Genomic DNA, 21960 nt, shown 5'->3' with positions numbered 1-21960 from the left:
TAGAGAGAGAGGGAGACACAGAATCTGAAGCATGCTCCAGGCTAAGCTGTCAGCACAGACCCCAACGTGGGGCCTGAACCCACGAACTGTGACATCATGACCTGAGCTGAAGTCAACCAACTGAGCCACCCAGGTGCCCCAAGAGCAGAAATATTTAAGTGATCAATATTCCAATTAACTCTGCCACTGATGACTTTGCTCTGAGTGAATAACAAGCTCTTTTGTAAATTAGGTAAAAAAAAAAGAAAGAAAAAAAAATGAAGGTGATTGAGAGGGGGGATAGATTCAGAATCTAGATGCTAAAACAATTTACCTTTCTTGCTTGGTTTAGCAGCAAGAATCTATATAAGGAGGAAGAAAGAGATGAGGTAAATTCTTTGTTATTGTTGGATGGAACTCGATGTGTGCAAACCAGGAATAACTATTAACAAACAGATTGCAATAGATGGATTGTTTTCCTCCTGAAAATAATACCTTTGTTGGGTATTGATTTTTTTTTTTTTTTGGTAGGAGATGAAATTCATATCACATAAAAGCCATTTTTTAAGTGAATAATTCGCTGGCATTTAGGGCATTCATAATGTAGTGCAGCCACCACTTCTATCTAGTTTTATTTATTTTCATTTTCTTTCAAAAGAGTGCGAGTGTGAGTGGGGTAAGGGCAAAGGGAGAGAGAATCTTAAGCAGGCTCCACGCTCAGCACAGAGCCCAATGCAGGGCTCGATCCCAACACCCTGGGATCATCACCTGAGCCAAAATCAAGGGTTGGACAACCCATCACCTGGCCACCCAGGCACTCCAACTTCTATCTAGTTTTAAAACGTTTCCATCAGTCCAAAGTGAAACCCTGCAGCCATTAAGCAGTTTCTCCCTGTTGTTCCTTTCCAGTTCTGGCAACCAGCAATCTGTTTTCTGTCTGTGTGGGTTTATTCTGAGAGTTTCATATAAATGAGAGTCCTACAATATGTGACCTTTTTGTATATGGCTTGTTTCATTTAGCATTATATATTTTAGGATCACACATGTAGCATGTATCATACATGTAGCATGTACACATTCCTTTTGCGTATATACTATTGTATGTATATCCATGTATATACGTTGTGTGTATATACTATGGTATTTTTATTCATTCTTTGCACATTAAAGCTGTTTCCTTTTGGGGGGGTATTGTGAATAGTCCTGCTGTAAACATGTGTGAATATGTATTTGTTTAAATACTTGTTCTCTGTTCTTTGGGGTAACAGACTTAGGAGCGGAATTGCTGTATCACTTGACAATTCTGCATTGAGCATTTTAAGGAACTGCCAAGTTGTTTTTCACGGTGACTGAATCTTTCTAGATTCCCTGCAGCAATGGCAGAACTGTTCCAGTTTCTCCACATCCTTGCAAACACTTGTTGCTGTTATTTTTTTTTTTATAGGTATTGACTTTAAGCTTTTAAAAAATTACAAATTTCCTGAAACTATTCTTACATAAAGCTTTGATTGGACCTAACAAAATCAAGTACATTTACTCTTCTTATAGAGGCTAATACAGGTTTTAATCAAGTGGAGAAAACTTAGGATACAAATACTATTGAATTACAAAAAAAAATGAGCAGTGGCATAGGATTCAAAGCTATTAGGAGTAGAAAGCTTGCAAGTTTGCCTGAGAGATATATGTGTTACGGGTTATTCTGTATTATAACTATAAAGTATTACATGTGAGTGATGTAGACGTGTAATATTACTTAAGCTTTTAAAGATTATGTAACTCTTCAAACTGCTATAGTTTATTCATTATAAAATAATTATGTTACAGAACATTTAGAAAGGGATGAAAGAAAGAAAGCACCACCCTACACTCTACTACCCTACTTGAAATGAGTGGTAGGGTTTGGCTGTTTTCCCTTTTATCCGTTCAAAATTTACATACGCAATATAACTTCTTATCATTTTCGTAGATGTATTCTCTGCTACTAAACAGTTTTTGTAATATCTTCACTGATCATATACTATTACTTGTGGCCATTGTATCACAACTGTTAGGCATATTTAGAAATCTATTGATTGGAACTGGGTTAATTAGAAAAGACCTTACAATGGAGGTAGCTTCATCTTGCTGACCCCGTGCAAACTTTGTTTCTTTGCTCCAGTGTCATTTCCTTTGAGAAATGCCTTCTAGGACTTTCCAGATTAGGACAGTTCCCTTTGCAACTCAATCCCACAGAGCTGTTTTTCATGCATTGCACTGGCTTGGGATTCTCATAAAATTATTATTCGTGTGTTTAATCTCTTATTAGGCTATAATCTTTCCATGGGTAGAATTAGGTGTGCCTTCTCCCCACTGTATTCCTTTCACAGAGGCCAGTGTCTGATGCTCACCATTGCTTAATAAATTTGTTGGATGGGTTAGTGAATGAATACACAGAGAGGAGAAAAAGTGTGAGTAAAGGTAGATAGTGCTGGATGCAAATATGTAGACTTAAGAGCTGAAGAGTAGCAATGGTGGTACTTCATTTTCCATGGGGATTGCAGGAAAGAAACGGGTAATGTCCCTGGAGGATGAATCTGGAGAGAATTGTGTCCATATTATGGAGGTCTTTGTATGTAAAATTCAGGCATTTACATTTAGTTCTGTCTCACATATATATTTATAATTTAAAATATTAAATACAGTAAATTCTGTCACAAACATTGAAATGTATTGAATAGAGATGTAATGTCATATGATCTCTGCTTTAGTAAGACAGCTCAGTATTGGGCAGCTCTGTGTTGTAGTAGTTAAAGTCCACAGGCTGGGATACCATCAGGAGACTACTCTAATTACCCAGGGAATTGGTGAAGTCCTGAATCTAGGTTCCTTCCATGAGAGGACAATAAATATGAGACATGTTTGTGAAAGTACAGTCAGCCAGGTTTAGATGACCATTAGCTGGTGGCCTTTGGAAAGAACTGCACAACATTGTCTGATTTAGGGTTAGTAGCATGAATTAAGCTGGTGTTTATAGATTTTAGGCTGAAGATAAATAGCTTTTATTTTTATCCAGTTGACTTGAGATACTGTTATGGATCTTCATTATAGATTATATCATAGATTGGCAAAGCTTTTCTGTTTAAGTCTTTGCAATAAATATTTTATTCTCTCTGGGCCATATGGTCTTTGTTATAGCTACTAAGTTGCACTGTTAACAGTGCAAAAGCAGCCTCATACTCTATGTAAACTAATGGTCATAGCTGTGTTCCAGTAATATTTTGTTTATAAAAATGGGTGGCAGACCAGATTTGGCCCACAGGGCTATAGTTTGTTGACCCCTGCATTATATTATTGGGGGTTATTTCATATCATTAAATTATAGTAGATCCCTATGTGGATTATGTGATTGCCTTTTATAATGATCACTAGTTGGAAGCAGGACTGGAGATAAGGGTTGTTGTATTTACTTAAGTTTGGCAATTCACCTCCTAGACATTTATAACTAAATGTCAAGTAAGATAGAAAAAGTGTATAGTAGGAACTACTTGAAGTTGGATTGTAAAATCTAGGTTAGGTGGTGGGAGAAATAAAAGTAAAGGGAGTTTCAAAGGGATACTAGTTAGAAGTACAAAGACTAAAGATCTTATGAATTTTAAGAGCAAGCTTCTTGGACATGAGAACAGTGGGAAAATGTGGAATTTTTAAGTGCTATATCTTAAAATAAAGGCCTTTCAGGAATAGGTCTAATTCTAGAGAGTCAAGTAGTTGTGCAGCTGAAATGCTGGAATAAGATCATGGAAATAGAAGCAAGATGATGATGTAGAAATTAACAATAAAAGGCTTCATTTTTGGGATCAGAATGCCAGAATGGAATTCTTTCTCTGACTCTTTTGGAATTTGGATGAATTTGCAATCTTTTTCAGATTAATTTTCTCACCTGGAAAAAGGTTAATAGCTACTCACAGGATCATTAAGAAACCATGTCTACTGAATGCCTAGCATGGTACTTCATAAAGGCAACTATTATTGTTGGTTTGCAGGCTGGCCCCCTGTTCATAGAGGGCGAGGAGAGACTACAGAAAGAGGCACATCATTGCAGACTGGCAGGTGGCAGGTTTAAAAGGCAAGGGAACTTACTTACAAGGCTTGTTTTGGGCAGTTGCAAGATGAGTAGTTGTCTGCACCTACCCATCAAATCTTAAAGGTTTATATAGAGGCTTTAACTGGGTTCAGACAAATATACATCCCGATGGTTTCAACATCACCCTACTCTCTGAAGGCTATGTTCTTGGAACAGCGCCTACTGTGGGAACGGTAGTCAAAGCATACGTTCCAAGCAGGTAAGTAGTCCTCAGTTGGTTGGGTCAAGCTGGAGGATCAGCCAGTGATTGGGTCCTCTTGATAACCATCTCCAACAATTATACTAATTTTATTTGTATTGCTTTATGGCAAAGAAGAGTAGCTGTTGAACTCTTAGGAATGGGGCATTTAGACTACATATTCTCTAAGTTCCCTTCCATAGCTAGGATTCCTTTTGTAATGATATTTAAGTTTTTTTCAGTGGTGTTAATTTCTCTGAATTCACATTTTTAAGACCGAGTATTCATTGCCACTTTTTTGAATAATAATGACCTAATGAGATTTAATACAAAACAGTTGTTAGATGTAAAATGTTCCCTTCCCTCCTGGTGGTCTTCAAATTAGATCATAAGTTTAGATTATATCTGGCTATATTACATCAAAATTACTGCTTCCATTCATGAAATGGTACAGTCACTGGGGTCAATGGTTGTCATTGCTTTATATCAAAATAGTGAAGTGTTAAGAGAGTCGGGCAGTGAGCCATGCAGAGTTAAAGTTAGAGGGGATTGCTGGTTTTGCTAATGACATTTTCTTAACTTTTTTTTTGAAAACTATTGAAGACGAGCATATGACTCTTTATACTAATTGTAATGCATTACTGTACCCCATAATCTATGAGAGTGTTCACCTCTGCACTCTGCCTGTCCAGCTGTTGTCTTGAACAATTATCAGCGAGTTATTCCGGTATGAGCTGTGTCATGCTCGAAAGTGGGATAAAAAAAATGTTAATGAGCATGCATGAATGTTGGCTGATGAAGGTTAAGTGGTTGCAGATATGCTCTCTGCTTTCTTCCCAGTGAATGTTGGGTTGGAGGCAATGGGTTCTGATGAGGGATTACAAACAAATGGTGTTGATTGACAGTTCTTGATTTAACATTAACATGGTATCTAAAGGCAAATTCTGTGTTTCCGCTGAATAATAGACACAGTGTTGTTGACCTCTGGTGCAGCTCTGTACTTCATCATCAGTTTTATTTTACAATTTTCTTTTTCTTTCTGTTGTACCAGATTTTCAAATTCTCTCATTTTGTGTTACACATTATTTTAAAGTTGTGCCTGTTGATGGTGGTATAGTTTGAAAGGAAACACATGTCTATTATGTACTTATGTTTTTAGAATAATAGCTTTGCAATTTTAAGTATGATTGAATTAAAATATTATACAGAATAGCTATTCAAGCTGACAAGCCTGGTCCAGTTCTCATCAGCAACATGTTCTTTGTCTTGGTGTCTTGTTTGCATGTATTTTTAAATGATGACCCAAGTGCTTTTTCAGCATTTGTTGTTTGTATGCTAATTAAAATCAGCTGCATCTGTATTCATTAGGAATTTTTGGAGTTGATTTTTGTGAACATTGCATTTCCTATGGTATATATTGAACATGAACTTCAAATGCATTTTTGTTGTTGTTGTTGTTGTTGTTGTTAATAAATGACAATGCAATGCGATGCCTTGGTGGGTCACTCAGTTGAAAACCCGACTCTTGATTTTGGCTCATGTCATGATCTCAGGGTGGTAGGATTGAGCCCCATGTCAGGCTCCGTATTGAGTGCAGAGCCTGTTTAACATTATCTTTCTTCCTCTGTCCCTCTCCCCTGCTCATGTGCTCGCTCGCTGCATCTCAAATTAAAAAAAATAAAAGGGGGGGATGACAATGCAAGGAACAATGTTAAGCAGTCTTGATGAGGCTTTTTTTCCTTATCATTATATCATTTTACCCATTATTAATAATCCAGAGTTCGATGTTCCAACTGGCACTTCTGCTTTGTAAAGTATAAAATGTTATACACATGTTTGTTTTTAACCTATTTTAGCTGAGAGGATAATACAGAGGGATCATAGTGCTTTGCGTCTTATAATGGAAATAGAAAAAGTGGGAATGTTCATTAGGTAAACACAGAATTGTAAAGTCAGTATGATCTGTAGTGATCATTTATCATTTAATAGATGAAAAATGCAATGGCTAAACAACGACCTAAAACCATTGCCAGTAGAACCATCATTGGTCGTGTTTGGATATTTTCTATATGTGTCCTATGGAGATGGCACCCTGTAATTCAATGCCTATTTAGGAGATTTTAATCATAAGCTAGGGTGTTCTCTATTTTTTATATAAGCATATTTTTAATATGTGAGGCTTGCTTTGTAAAATTGAATTTATAGGATTTTTTCCTGGTAACACTAATGCATAATAATTATACAAAATACTGATGCATTAACTCTGAATTCTGAAGGAAATAAGACATGGGTATCTACCTGTGCCTCTTGGCACTGGCTCCCACATCTGTTCTGTAGATCGATATTCCTCCGCAGAAGAGGGCCTTCTTATCTCCCAGCCCAGCAGCTTTGTGCTTGCAGACTGTTTCTCCTTGGAGCTACGTAATCCCTATTGTATTAAGTGCTTAAGACTTAGTGCTCGTGTGGCTTTTTTTTTTTTTTTTTCTGTCAGCAAGTGAAATTGGATATACAAATCATACTCCCTCAAGGCTAGCTACTTTGTAATACTCTGCCTACGATTGCGGTTATCTGCCATCAATCAGCCAGCAAAGGCTCTGGTTTTGGTTATTGAATCAGTCATGGCAAATCACGCAGCCCAGTCAACCAGCCAGTCAGCCAAACAACAAATACCGGATGCCCCTCCTATGAGAGGTCCTATCCTAGCCCCTGGGATGCACTGCTGAGCAAGACAAATAAAATTCTTGCCTTCTGGTAGTGCATTTTCAAATAGAGATGATAGAAAATAAATAAGTAGACAAAGAAAAACAACCACAGTTTTTGTATGTCCCGTGTAAGTGATGAACAAGTTATGGTGATAAGTGCTAGACTGAAGAGGGAGGTCACAGAAGGCCTCTGAGGTCCATATCACATTTAATTGGAGACCTGAAGGAGAATTAGGAATTTGCCAGAGGAATTAAGGCACAAGTTCTACAGGTGTGGGAAACAGTATGTTCAAAATCCCTTAGTTTGGGAAGAATCTAGAATCCTTCAGAAGCTGGAGTGTATCATGTGAGGACCAGAATGACAGGAGATGGGGTTTGAGGCCTGCATTGTTTGGAAAAGCTTCCAGCAAACATTTGAGTGTTTTTGAAGGGTGAATATTGTTTTGGAAAGCAGGAAGGAAAGGAGAAGGCTAATCCTACAGAAGGAATGGTCGCATCAGTGGAAGATTTGGCACACTCTTGTACTGTCTGCTGGCCGTGGGCTAAGACTGTAGAAGGCCTTGCTGGCCTGCCAGATGTGGGGTGGGTAGTGTTACAAGGCCAGGAAGTGGCCTGCTATGATCCTAGAATGACTGATGCTAAGGACAAGTTCTTTCTAGATGCTTTGCCTCTCTCCTTTCTAAAAGGAGGTGTAGAGGACTTTAGCCCGCCCCCCCCCTTTTTTTTCCTAACACACAAAAAAGTTGTTGGAAGCAAGTTAGTGTTAAATGCAGTGGCTTTGACTTAACTATGCATTGACAAATAATAAAGATGTATTTTATTTATTTATTTATTCACTCATTTAAAATAGGCCCCACGCCCAATGTGGCACTTGAGCTCACCACCCTGAGATCAAGAGTTGCATGGTTTACTGACTGAGCCAGCCAGGCGCCCCAAATACGTATTTAAATAAACTTTCAAAATCCCATTGCATACAAGGCATAGATGACAGTAGAAATCAAATGTCTCAACTCCCCTCTTTAAATTCCATAATTGCAATTCTGCTTCCCTGTGAGGATCCATTTGCCTTGTATCTCAGAGATGCCCTATGAGTTCGTGTGTAATGGCAGTCTTGAAATAAACCCTCCTTGTTCTTCAACTGCCTTGTGCCAAATGAGACTGGAAAAGCCAGAAGCTCTTCCCTTTTGGATTTGTAGGTTGTTACCAAGATTTTTTTGTACATTCTCAGAAAACTTATTCAAAACAGTGTTTTACTTCTTTGTGTGTATGTATGTAAATTAATGTATTTACATATAGAAAGTGACTCTTCAGAGAGAGGAAAGAGAAGCATTCTAATCCCGCCTCCTATTCATCTTTCAAGGCCCACACCTAAAACCACTTATTCCATGAAGATTTTCCTGATAAGTCTAGCTGGATTTTTTTTTTTTTTTTTTTTTTTTTTTTTTTTTTTTTTTTTTTTTTTTTTTTTTTTTTTTTGCCTCTTTGAGCTTCCATGTATCTTTTCCCTCGATTGGACTCGTTTCTTTTAGTCATTCAAAAATCTGCTACTTTTTCTTCTGATGGGTTATCTTTCAAAAGATGTCTGACTCCTTTAAAATGTTTCACTTAAAAAAGTGTTTCACTTTCTATAAATGATTATGTTATTGTCTATTTTTCATCTTTGCACATATTATTGCTCTAATTTTAATGGACGTTCTTGAAGGTCCAGCATTATGTTTTACTTTTCTCTGCCTTGGAAATCTCACTGCCTTATGAGCAAGTGAATGAATGAAATGAGTGAATGAATGAATGAAACAGCTTAAAATTGTCTTCGTAGTGACCAAGGAGTCCTTGGGGACACTCTGGTATTGACAACTATTCCAATTCTAGTTGTTTCATTGCTGGACTAGCGTTTTCATTGCTCTGGGTGTCCTTCCAAAAGTGGAGTTTGGTACAGTGAGAATAGAATAGATGAGAATCCAGAATCTGGTTTTAGTCTTGAATCTGTCACTTAGGTAGTAGTTCTTTGGCTTTGGGAAGGGCAGTTTTCCAGGCCTCAGTTACATATCTATAAAATGAGAGTTGATTTTAGTTGTTGGTGTTTACATAAACAGTTATATATGTATATTTATATTTTATGTGAAGCCTTTTAGAAGGCTACCAATAGTAGCTTTTGTTACCAGTAACTGTTGTTACCAGTAGTTTTCTTTGGAGGAATATTTACAATAACATGTAGTAAGGTAAAGGAAACTTTGGTTTATTATTTGAATTGTTGTACAGTGATTTTTAGCAATTTATTTTTCCTAGAAAACATTTCCAGAATCATAGGACAATTTGCAGGACTAGTGTGCTAAGTTTTTGTTGTTGTTGTTGTTGTTGTTGTTAACTACATATTTTACACGTTTAACTGGGAAGTAAAAAGGAGACTTTGCTTTAGCCAAAGTAAATGAATCTCAAAAATTGTAACAAGATATGTGAGTCATTTATTTGATTTTTAAACAGTCACTGCTTAGAAATGACCTTAGCTTTCCAAAGTGAAAGAAATTTTCGTCAAGTATATTACATACACAGGCTTCCATTAATTCAGTAAACTGCTTTCAGAAAGCAGAGTATTCGATAGTTAATTATTCCAAATGGTGCCGGTGATCAAAAGGGACACCCATTTGTAATGAAAGGAATCTGTGTAATGGTTGTCCTGAAGAATGTTTGCTCAAGTGTGAGGGTAGAAGTAATTGATGTAGTGCAAGTTGCATACATCTTCCTCAGGCTTAGAAGGAGCAGCCTGCGAAAAGGTGAGAAAGAAAGCATTGTGAGTATACAAGTAACCAAGTAAAGAGGACTAAGTATGGGGATAAGAGTTTAAATTTTAAATCGTTGGATGTCAAGTATGATATAACTTCATAGAAATGCATGTTTTAATATGTTCCTTTTTGGGCATTTGTATGTGTTTGTAGTGAGAAAAGTGTTTGCAGTCCTCACTGACTTCTTAGAATTTGGAATGTAATACTTGCTGCTAGTATATTTTTTCCTACTGGAATTGCAGGGAAATTTATATCCAATGTGAATTTCTCTATTATTTGCAAAGTCTAGTGTAATGTAGCATTTACTTCTGAAAATGACACATACACCGACTCTTCAGCAGTGGCATGTCTCCTGTTGACCTCTTCACAGAGCAAGATAGTCTTGTAGGTAGGCGCGCTTGCTGCCTAAACATGTTGTGCATCACTCTTGCTTTCCAGAACTAGCTGCACATTGGTTGAAGGCCATTCTTCCTTTGGCGGCCCAGACAGGAAGCTGGGCGCAAATACCCTCTGTTCTTAGGTTTCCAAACCCTCTTCTGTCTCCTTTTATCTCAGACCCTTCTCCCACAGTCCTTTTCTATCTGTGGGAGGAAGAAGGGAGCACACCCTCTGTGGTTGGGTCTGAATTCTGATCTTACCTCCTCTGATCTTCTGCAAGTTTTCTTTTGGTCCAAGACCTTCTTTTTGTCTTCCTTGTGTCCGTCCTTACCTTCTATTCTGCATCTTCCCTTTGCACAGTGGAATCCTGTCCTGTTTTACATAGTTAAAGGAAAATGTTGTGGGCTCGTTTCAACACATTCTCCCTGTAAGTACCCAGCTCTCGAATTGAACCACATAGCTTTCAAGACTATTATCTCAGTGTAGATATTAACAGAAACTTCATTTTACACTCAGTGTTGAGGAATGACCTCTTACTCTGAGCGTTATCTTTCTGCTAGAGGAAGCAAATGCCATTGATCCTGAAATGGCAAGGCTATGGGAAAAATCTCCAGATAGAAAAAAAAAAAAATTAATCATCAGCATCTCCAATTGTTACCAGGCTGTACTTTCTCTGCAGGGTGGAATGAATTTTAGTCATTCTGCCTTTAATTCCATTCAGTTCTCATGTCGTCACATTTGTAGTTTCTACTGATAGGTCGGATAGGCTCTGAATGACCAGGATCATCAAGTTTCTGGAGTGTAAAAAGCACAAACATGGAAGTCTAGAGTCCTGATGTCCATTTGACAGACTCTTAGCTACTCTCTGCTTTAGTTTTCTTACTGTAAAATAAAATTTTTATTAGGTGATGTTTTACTATTCATTTTAATGGGGGAGAAAGGATTTGAAGTTTTGGGAATTTCAAATAATCATTTGAAATATGGATTCCATGTTTTTTGGGTAAAAAATAAGTAACATAATAAGAATATTGTTATGATTTATGAAAACATTTTAAAGATTAGGAATTTTGACATGCACCAGAGTCCCCAATTAATGGGTGTTTCTAGATGTCAAAAATGTTCTGTTTAGTATTTCATTTCCAGTTCTGCATTGGCTTATTGGTATATGTCTTTTGAACAGTAAATTTTACTGTCTGACATTTTCATGAAGCATTTAAACCAGAGATAGTTTTTAATTAGTAAGATAGGGTAGTTTACAGTAAGGGATATTTCGTTTCCGGTAAGGATTGTTCTCTACCATGGTGTTAATGCTTCTCTGCTCAAGTGTCAGGTGGCTCAACATAATGTGAAGTAATTGAGTTTAAAGTGAGATTTTCTAATAAGATTTAAGCTACTGCACTCCCATTAATGAAAAGTTTCTTCCCATTCCCTTTCACAGAATGGTTCTCTTAAGTACTTTCTTCTTTTTCATAGCGCATTTGGTTAGTGTGCTAAAGAGAAGAAGTTTTTGCGAGGGAGGCTGGAAGATACTGGAAAATGATGGTTTTGTAAGAAAAACCTGTAACTTTTAAATATGAACATTAAGAAGGAGGTGGAAATGTTGCTTATCTTAAATTCTTAGAAGTATTTATGGGAGTTTGGGGGATTGTGAAACATCAGGGGATTTCTGAATCCTGTCTTGGTTCAGGCCCTCCTTTTTCCTTGGTAAGATATATGTACAGGGATCCACAACAAAGGAAGATAAAGCACCATTTTATTGTTAACATGGCTTTTGTCTGAATATACCAAAGGCCTAAGGCTGTCTCCTTCACTAGAACTCAGCACGATAGTTTATGTGCCAGCTGCCTATGTGGGGCAAAGACCAAGGAGATGAGAGGATCAGTTTCAGTGCTTGGAAAATGTCAGGCTGTCTTACCTGTGCTGACTCTTCAGTAGGTAAGGAAATAAAAGATGAGAGGGCCGTACTCCATGCTGAACCTTTTAAAGTGGAGGAGCAAGAAGAGGGTGGAAAGAGGAACTAAGATCTTCCTTTCATGTAAAAGACTACCCTTGCTTCCTCACTTGTCATCCCTATTGACAGAAGAGTTGACCTGGGCTGCCATGGTCGCAGAAATTTAAGAGCTGAGCTGCGACATTCAAGGAAATGGAGATGTGATTAGGTTCTCGAAACACAGAATTGCCCAAGAAGTAAACTCCTTGTGCAATTTGGAGAGGTAATTCCGAACGAGATAAGAGAGGAAGGATTCTTCTGTAGCAGCGTTGTCTGTGCCGTCAGATAAGCAGTCAAACTAGTGTCCACGTTTGAGGTGTTAGTGTGTGGTGAATGAACACATCCCTGTCCTTCAGCAGCTCTTGGGAAAGACCACATGCATTTTAAACGATCCCAGTTTGATCTGGTTTGAGAATTTGGGGTCACTTAGATTTATGTCTTTTCATTAAAAAAATTACCTAATCCCTACATTCATTTCTAAATCAGAAAGAGGTCAAACTAACATTATTAAAAAAGCAAGTGGTTGGAGCGCATGGGTGGCTCAGTTGGTTAAGTGTCAGACTTTGGCTCAGGTCATGATCTTGTGGTTCATGAGTTCGAGCCCCGCATCAGGCTCCGTGCTGACAGCTTGAAGCCTGCTGCTTCAGATTCTGTGTCTCCCTCTCTCTCTGCCCCCGCCCCCCCACCTTGCACTCTGTCTCTCAAAAATAAATAAACATTAAAAAAAAAAAAGTAGTTTGAAATCCAGCCTTGTATTTTTGTTTCTATTTTTTTCATGGTTAATTTACGTAACATAAAATTTTATCAATTAAACCACATTTAAGCCTACAGGCCTATGGTATTAAGTACACTCATATTTTTGCACAACCATCACCACCGTCCATCTCCAGAACTTTTTCACCTTTCTTGCTGACACTCTGTACCCATTAAACACCAACTCCCCATTCCTTTCTTGCCCATATAAAGATCATTTTTTTTTTAAAGCATTTCCCTAATCCTAGTGTACATGAACCTCCTACTTCTCCCTTAACCACTTCCCAGTGGTTGAAAGGTACATGTGGGGTATTTGGGTTGCATGTGGGAAAGGTGGTACCTGGAAAAGAGGTCTGAACATGAGCCAAGAAGTTTGTATGACTATGTAGGATCTACACAGTATGAGATCTAGCTTGAAGGGATGATAATCTAGATAAGTATCAAACGCCCAGGTTAAAACAAAAACAAAAATATCCTACGTTCAGGTGGTTGTGGGATAGAAAAGAGCCCAAGCTAGTTGATTCTAGAAAATAGGCTAGTCAAAGAATGGAGTTATAATTAGGTAGACCATTTAGATGCCAGGATGATCTGGAATAGTAGCTGGGAGCATCTTTGATCTCCCAGGACTAAAGATTTAATAACTAAGAAATTGGGGAAATGACTTGAATTTTCAGCTGAACTATCAGAGATGGGAACATGAAATCGGAAGGGCAGGAGAACTAGTTATCAGAAAGACCATATAATAAATGTTGAGTTGAACAAATAACTAGTATTCTACTTCCTCCTCTTTTACACACATACACATACTCACACACACATTATTTTTTGACCGGAGATGATGTGTATAACTCCTTTCCTAGGGCAATGCTAATAAGCCCATGAGTGGCAGCAAGTCCGTGGTTCTTATGGCAGGAGAGGGGTAGCAACTTTAGTTTTCTAATTCTGAAACAAAATGTTAATTGGAAATAGACATTGACACTCCACATTCTGGTTAGTTTGTTGCAAAAATACAAGATCCTGAGGAATATAGGCATGCTGTCCTTGAGTCTAATTAAGATCATTATAAAATTCTGCTTCTTAAGCCTGAAATTCTATCTCATTACGTTGGAATAATGGTCGTTTTTATGTCTGATCACATTTCTTCTCTCAAGGTGTAGATAATCACTCTGGCCATTTTGATGAAATTCTGTCTTTGTTTTCCTCACCCTCTGATACACCAGGGATGGTCTGCTCACTGTGTAGTATGGCATTCCTTCTTATCTGTTAGTTAATACAATTTATTGTTACCTTTTCTATTCCCAAGTTGCTTAGCACTGTGTGTACAAATACTAATAAGTTGGCTTATTAAGTCTTTCCATTCTACAGCATGCTAGATATCCTGAATTACCTGTGTCCTCATTTGGATTTAATCCTCCTTTTAAATTAGGAATGTACACTAAGTTCTCATTCTTTTTATAATAAGTTTTTTCCCCCTTTGGTACATTCTCTTGTATATGCATTAGCATGCCATGCATTAACTTTTAGAGTCTTTGCTCTGTAATTTCTTTTAGCAGGGATATATTTTCACATGCTAACATTAGCTGAGGATATATGGGACTAGGTTACACTGGGAAAAACAGTAGTTAGTAGAAAAATTATATTTTATGAGTACATGTATTATTCTATGACTGAGAAACCACAACATGTAAGAATTCCAAGGGTGCGGGTACTTACAGTGGGGAGACTTTGAGGATACATAATAAAAAAACCTTTATGATGTTTTTATGAATTGTGATGAACCAATAAAGATCATGTGACACTAGGCCTCCATGTTTTTTGGGCTGAATTTTTAACTGTTTCCTGATTCCTTTAGTTTCCCCTCTGACACCTTTCGTCCGTTTAATCAAAGCTCATGTCAGTTTGAAATTAAATTATAACAGCACCAAGATACGCATGACAAATAGACCTGACTGACTGGGTTATTTTTCTCCCCAGCGTACAGCTTATTAAAACATTTTGTTGAATATATGAATTTGAAGGATATTGATATTTTCTTTGGTCTGAGCTCCTATTTTTCTGTTATCTCAGTCTTAGTTATGAGGGAGTGTTTACACACAAGGGGACCTCAAGAACATGATTTTTTTAGTTTGTGGTGCTAATACTTTTGAAATGAGCAAAATCGCTAAGTTCTGTGATTGCAAAAAGGTCCTTAGAGATGCAGCAGTTTTATAACCTGTCTTGATCGGTTTGTTATTCCATACGGGAATAAAAAGGGAGGAAACATATTTTTTGTTCAACTCTGTTGACTTGGTTTTGAAGTATGTTTCAAGTTTTTTATAGACCGTAATCCCAGGACTTGAATGATTCTTCTGTACATGTAGTAATGGTTAAAAAAATTAAAACATTAAAAAAAATTAGATACAGCTCTAATTGAGGATTTGTGAAATAGTGAAATCCTTCTCCCTGTTTGTGTAAGACTTGAGTTATACAGAAAAGTCCTTCAAGACTATTTGTTTTGTGACATTGGTTACTAAAATAGAATGTCGGATAAAAAGAAATATGCATTTGTTTGCTACACTTTTGGTGATTGCTGTAGTTGAAATAATCTATTCCTCAGTATTTTAGTTAGTGCATTAGCCGCTTTTCTTCTTCTTCTTCTTAGCCTGAAATTGCCAAGCACACATCTCTTTGCTAGTAAAATACTCTGATTAGTTATGGCAGTCATATATTAATATTTGAATAGAAAGATAGCCTGTTTCTCTGTTTATTTTCTGTGTAGTTAGGTACATAGTCATTTATTTATGTGCCTAGAAATACTAAAACCGGGTTTGACAGATCAGATATGACTAAAGCTATTTATACTATTATGGTTTTCAATACCAAAGCATTTACTTTGACATTTTGCCAAGGGGGTATTGCCAACTTAAAAAATAATTCATTCCAAGTTTTCACTTTTCTTCTATATATTCCATATCTTCTGCCTTCAAGCTGCCTAAATCTTCTTTGAAATAATATTCTCCTATCACAGATACTAGTAGTGGTAACTCTTAGAAATCTATTTTCCTTTCCCAGCTATTAGATTATCCTCAAATTCTGACACTTGAGGTTTTCAGGTCCAGTCTATTCACAATATATTGCTGGGTAACTGAATCGTATTTGGTTAGCTACCATTTGAAGTAGTGATGAGTGAATTCTTAATTTTTCCCTTTAGGAACTATGTATAATTTTCCATAGGGTTAAATCTTGCTCATTGTACTCAGGAAACCAAGCATTTCTCTTTGCTCCCCAGGTCCATTCACCTTCCCACTTTCTCTCCCAGTGAACATGGACAGTGAGGAAAAATTCTATCCAGTGTCAATGAAAACCTTAGGGAGTTATCTTTCTCTTATGTGCTGGGTTGTAGACTACTTTCCTCATGGGGATTCCCTGCCTCGGAGGCTGCTCTTAGCCTGTGGTGTGGTGGTCAGTGCCATTGTCCGAGAGCTGGCCACCACCTAGCCCTTTGTGTGACCATGGGCAGGTAACTCATAAACTCTGTGCTCAGGTTTCCTCATTAGTAGAATGAGGTAGTTAAACTTCATATTCAAGGACTGTTCTTCCAAAATCTGGACCTTATAAAATCTTGATACTTTTTATTAGCCCATTAGAACCTTGGCAGTTAGAAAGTAAGAAGAAAAACAATTGCAATTAATGCAAATAATCTTGACTTTATAGATGTCTTCTGGCCCCCACCTTTTACCCTATATGAATTCAGACTGTGCTAGGCCTCAGTTGTCATTTCCTAAATACATGATATATGCGTGCTTTTTTTTCTATAGTTGACTTGATTTTATTGGCTTCTCTGAATGTCACAAAGAATGCATATTTAATCTGGTACATGTCCTTTTATCCTCTCAAGGCTAGTGTAATCTAATGAACAAAGGTAATTTACTGTGAACATCTAACGTGTACAATTTACTAGCATTTGTGCTAAATGAATAACAGGAAAAAATTGAAACGTGTAGTATTTTACAAACATAGTGACATGAGATACATTCCAGGAAGCACCAATAAAAAAAGAATAAACAATTACTAGTAGCATTCATTGACTTAGAATACTCCATTATGGAACGAGAAGCCTGTGGTGTTGCCTTTTGTGTGGTATTACTTTAGTGGAGACTAGCTGCTTACATACCGATAACTGAATATTCTAGAATTTTTTGTAGTGAGAAAACAATGTATGAGAGAATATGTGAGTCTCATTCCTGAAAAAAGATCCCATTTTAATCAATCTGATTAGAACATAATGCAAAATGAACTGGAATAAACTGTATAACCATGTACCATGGAATTAGGATTTTTAATGGAAAATTTAGTATGAAAGCAAAGATCCTGAAAGGAAATTTCTTTATAAAATTTTGCTATTTTTGAAACTTTGAAAATAGAAAAAGAATAAAGAGAAAAATGTAATTAAAAAAACACTTTTTCAGTTCATGGCTCTTGGCAACATAGAAAGTTTTGTCATCTTTGACTTCATTCTGACATAAAACACTCATAAAATGCGGCATATGCTGTGTTAGTGATCAGAACCATTTTTGAACGGTATTAATCTTCTGTTGGAAAAATGCCGCCTTGTACAACCTCTCTAGGAAATAAGATTAAACACAGACCTCTAATGGCAAAAAAGCTAGATCACAAGTACAGATGGCCCTAATAGTTGGACTTTATGTTTCAGAGTTTTGTCTTACACTTGAGAAAATCTAGTGTTTTAGTGAAAGTGTTTTTTAGAATAGCCTTAGAAGAGGAGCTCTACCAGTGGATGGGAGGAGCCCAAAAAGTGTTCTCCTATTGGCTCGTGAGCTGTGGTTAGGCACTCTGATTCTTGTCCCTTACCTCCTTGTCACTGCGGAGGCTGAAAGAGGTGATTATCATCCTATTGCCTTCTCACGGCCCGTCTTAGAGGTCCAGTGTGTCCCCAGGTCTTAGATGAGGGATGTAAGCCACGCTGAGGTTCGGTGGTGGGAGCTGGGGATGCAGGACCTGGTGGCAGATGCCAAGCCCAAGTTCCCCTGTGGGTCTCTGCACTGTGTCGTTGTTTGTGTCTCACAGAAATGACGTGAGCATAGGTAAATGAAATAGGACCTTGTGTATGAATTTCATTTCCACTAGACATCGTCCTTTGTTCTTATTCCTCTTGAATGCATCTTTATCATTGTTGCCAACATTTAGATCCTGCTTCATCAGGACCTTTGTATAAGCATCTTCACTGCTATCACACTGATTTGAGGCAGTCTATTAGCTGGCTTCATTGTATTTGTTCAACCTTACCTAAAAACTTTTTTTTTTCGTGGTTAAGATTTTATCCAAATCAATCTATTTGGCTCATGGAGTGATTATCTGATTTCTACTGTTGTTTTTTTAATCCTTTTGTTCTTTTCAGAAAGCTTTACTGCTTCATATCCTTTGGTCTGTATTCTGCTTACTATTTCAGTTGCATCTTTTCCCAATCGTCCTTTGGCTATATAGTAATAGAGAAGAGAGGAGAAAACCATAATTTCATTGCATTATGGGAATGCTGATACGTTAAACTCAGTAAGAGTCTAATTTGTCATTTTTATGGAAAGGCAGAATTAGTTAAAATTATTTCAGCCCTGATTTGGAGATTGAAGTGGTCAAGCTTACTTGGTTATCTCCCCCTCCCCCACTTTGTTATTTTAATGTGACACCTAACATATTTTGAAACTAGAGGAACGAATATTGGAGAGGAAGTCTTGTGATCACTGTCTTCAGATCTGCTGCTTGAAGTTACTTGCCCTAAGCATTCTTTTTCTCACTGTGATTATGGTGATAGCTGTAGTATGAGTACTGATGAGAATTATGCGAGGGAGTGTAACAGAAAGTGTTCAGGCAATGCCTAGTAGATGGTCAGAACATGCTTAAAATTATTAGTTTCTTTAACTTTTTTTCTTTAAATAGGCTAGAAAATTTTTCAGAATCTCAAAGGAAATTGGTGTTGAGAAATGAACTGATTAAAAAAAAATGCTGGATTTTTTTTTTTTTTCCTGATGAAGATAAAAAAAAATGTACATTTTCTAAAAAGTAGAGGATTGCCATTTGGTCAGGTTATGGAAAGGAAGTCTATGAACATAATTTTTATTAGCCTTCATCTGAAAATTGTAAACCTTTTGTCTCATTTTGTTAACTAGTAGGAGTAAGGTGACAAATGTGTCATTTTTGGTGGTAACTGGAAAAATCTATGACAGCGAGTGGACTAACTGGTAGGACTGTGTCCTGTATCTCCATTCCAGGTTTCTCTTTTCCACATCTGTACATATAGCCTCCTCTTGGACATGACTGTGTGGATGTACAAGAGCATCTCAAGCACAACGTGTTTAAAACATGAGTATTTAAACATGTTTTTCATTTCTTGATGAATGAAATAAACACCATTATCATCTGCCTGGTTGTCCCGAGTGCCCTTCTCTTTTTCCCTTTTGTGTGCAGGTTCACACATACAAACCTACATCCCACAGATATTTACTGAATACCTGCTATGTATGTTTCAGACCATACTCTTGGTGCTAAGGATATAATGATGAACAAAGTTGCTACATTTTAAAACACTTTTTTTTTGGAATGAGGGGAAGAAAGACAAATGGTAAATTGATAGTATGCCAAGAGTAAGTGCTTTGGAGGAGAAAAATAGGTATCATAATGGTGATTGGGAATACTGGGTGGGAGTTGCTATTCCATATAAGGCAGTAAGGGAAAGCAGGATTCTTTTGCTGCCTTGTGGTGAAGAGATTGCAGTCAGTCAAACCAGGAGGTGGGCGATGAGTTGAAGGCAGTTATGAACCAGGTGAGAAAGGATGGTAGGAAAAGCAGTAGCTGGGGAGATGGTAAGGAGTGCTTATCTCAAGGAACATTTTTGAGTTAGAGTCAACTGGGAAGTAGCAGAAAACAGGATGACTTCAAGCTTTTTGAGTTCAGCAGTTGCAACAAGAGCATTCCCATTTTTTTGAGATGAGAAGAGAAGGTGTGGAGGGTGTGTGTGTACATGTGATGTTCAAGGTGCCCCTTAGACATCCAAGTAGAGATGTTGAAAGTAGACCCTTGGGTATTCACTCTGGAATTCAGGAGACAGATGTGGGCTGGATTCTCCTTTTGGAAATCATCCCTTCTGTCCATCCCAGTTTCTGCTGCTTCAGGTGAGGGCACCATTTTTTCTCCTTTGGATTTCTGTAACTCCCTCTGTCTTGACCTCCTACCCTCGTACTTTTCCACTCTTTCCATAGCCTGAATTTTTTTCTAAAATGCAGTTATTTTGATATCTGTCACACACTTAAATCTCAGTGGCTCCTCATTGTCTGGAGGATAAAATCCAGACGTCTTAACCTGGCTTAAAAGGTTTTGCGTGTTGTGGTCCCTGCTACTTTCTGGTGTCATTTACTTCTACTCAATATTCTCTGTTCTTATTATTCTCTCTTCTTTCTGTACCCTTCAAGTTCTTGCACCTTTAGATCTCCAAATACTATCCTTCCCTTATCTGATCCTTCTTCCTCCCACCCCAAAATCTTCTCTCCTACCTAACTCCTTTTCTCCTTCAAGCTTTTGATTAGATATTTATTACATGAAGACTGTCCCTGATAAGTATGGGTTATGGGATTCTTCTTTATTTAGCTTTGGTTTCTAATAAAATGTTACATATATATCCATGCATTGTAATTGGCATTTGCTTTGAATTTACTGCTGTTGGTCTTTATTTATTTTTTAAAATATAATTTATTGTCAAATTGGTTTCTATACAACACCCAGTGCTCATCCCAAAAAGGGCCCGCCTCCATTCCCATCACCTACTTCCCCCCCCCCCCCCCATCAACCCTTAGTCTATTCCAGGTCCTTAAGAGTCTCTTATGGTTTGCCTCCCTCCCTCTCTGTAACTCTTTTTTTCCCCCCTATTCTGTGAGGTCAGGATGTCTCTATTTTGTCTAACAGTGTATCTGTATTGCCTATCACAACCCCTATTAATTGGTGCTTAATATTCATTTGAATGAAAGTATAAGCGAAGTTACTGATGATAAGCATGTATGCAAAATTTAGTAGTTTTTATATACCAGCCATAACTAGTTACAAACTATAGTGGGGAAAGGCGGAATTAACCACTCCCTCCACTTCCCATCCCCATACTTAAGAGTATAACTTGGATTTACTTAGGACACCTAATAGTAACAGTGAGTATATAGGTTGCCTAGGAAGATCACTGTGGTAAGTTGAATAATTATAAACACATGTCATGTTGATGACTAGGAATTTTGAAAAATTGTCAACATATCAAATCTCCTTGAATCTATTTATAAATGCCTTGCAAGTCAAATGCAATTCAAATGAATTTTATTTTTGGAACTTTTGAATTACTCTAAAGTTCATGTAGAAAAATAAATGAAGGAGAAAAGGAAAGAAAATGTAGAAAGGGAAAAATGATTTGAACATTCAATTAAAAAAGATATATCATGCAGTGCTTAAGACAGAATGATAGTTGACCAGGAGTAGTACTTAGAGCAGTGGAACAGAATGAGAAACCCAGAAAAACAAATGTGGGATAAAAGTGTAATATAAAATTGGTTGAAAAAGATGATTATTAATAAAATGATAGAGATAATTAATATTTAGAAAAAATATAAAATTTGATCCCTCAAACTATGTAACAAAACATATAATAGGCTTTTTTGATAGAAAAATAACATAATGTGCCCTCTTATATGTTTGAAGATTCTTTTAGAAGCTATTTCCCCAGTATTAGTGATTTATTTGTACATATCTAACAAACACTGCTCCATTATTCTTTGTTATCAAGATCCTAATTTTGTATGATTGGCCTTGACTGGAAGAGCTATCCATGAACACAAAGGAGAAGGAAGATGATAGGATGTTACAGATCTTAATTTTGACTATCCTATACCTTGCTGTGAGGACAGGTCATAGATTCGTGTTTAGCATGATGCTTATTCTGTTATTCTTTTACTAAGGAGAGGGAGGCTAGATGCATTTATTGATTTTAAAACACTCAGATAATGTAAGCTAAGTATCAAATTTTGACTGTTTTTATAGATATGGAAAACAAA

At 37.1% G+C, this 21960-nt stretch overlaps 1 protein-coding gene across 4 annotated transcripts in view; it reads left to right on the top strand.

Moving 5' to 3' along the window:
* Positions 1-21960, top strand: part of DIAPH3 (diaphanous related formin 3) — a 503888-nt gene that overhangs the window by 196056 nt on the left and 285872 nt on the right. The gene's annotated exons all lie outside the window — the stretch shown is intronic.

The sequence above is a fragment of the Acinonyx jubatus genome, chromosome A1 (genome assembly GCF_027475565.1).
Source record: "Acinonyx jubatus isolate Ajub_Pintada_27869175 chromosome A1, VMU_Ajub_asm_v1.0, whole genome shotgun sequence".
NCBI classification, from domain to species: domain Eukaryota; kingdom Metazoa; phylum Chordata; class Mammalia; order Carnivora; family Felidae; genus Acinonyx; species Acinonyx jubatus.
The sequence above is the reverse complement of the archived record's forward strand: the minus strand, read 5'-3'. Positions and strand labels throughout refer to the sequence as shown.